This window comes from Belonocnema kinseyi, chromosome 2 (assembly GCF_010883055.1).
Source record: "Belonocnema kinseyi isolate 2016_QV_RU_SX_M_011 chromosome 2, B_treatae_v1, whole genome shotgun sequence".
Taxonomy (NCBI): Eukaryota; Metazoa; Arthropoda; class Insecta; order Hymenoptera; family Cynipidae; genus Belonocnema; species Belonocnema kinseyi.
In genome coordinates this window covers 7,442,214-7,442,897 of record NC_046658.1, presented here as the reverse complement: position 1 = coordinate 7,442,897, position 684 = coordinate 7,442,214, and positions in this window count along the sequence as shown.

Below are 684 nucleotides of genomic sequence, written 5' to 3'. Positions count from 1 at the left end.
TGTTTAAACAAGTTGACCGGCCACTTGCGATTGCCAAATACCTATTCAAGCTAAAATCTTATATTCTTAATTTTCAACTATAATCCGAATAGAGTTTTAAATCTTGCCGCTAAAATATTATATTTTTTCGGTGAAACAGCAATCTGTTAAATTTACCCCTTTAAGAAAAGATTGCTCCTTATAAGACGACCTTTTCAAATTTAAATTTTACCGCGCGTAGACTCCCCTCCGAGGGAGATTTGGACAAACCGGTGTCCAATCGCATATGCGTGTCGTAAGCATGACGGCGGCTCGCGCGCGGTCGTCTGACGTCGCGGACCATACGATATGTGCGTCGGCGTCGAACAGCTGTCTGCGCACGTGGGGATTCTTTTATGCCACCGTTCACCCTTGTGTTTGGTGGAACCTTGTAATTCACAAAGGTGCAGAGGAAACAACCCTAATGAAATACCAAACTAACAGATTTCCTAACCTAAATTGAAGGTATGTTCACATTGATTATTATCACTTTTATCCTAATTTGAGAGATCTAAATTCTCACTTTTCTGTATTAAGGTAAACAAACTTTTGTAATTTAATAAACAAAATTATTATTATATATATAAATTTTTTTTTCAACGACAACAAAACAAGATTTCACTTATATAAACTTACACAAATGGAAGGAATCAAAAAGGTAAACAC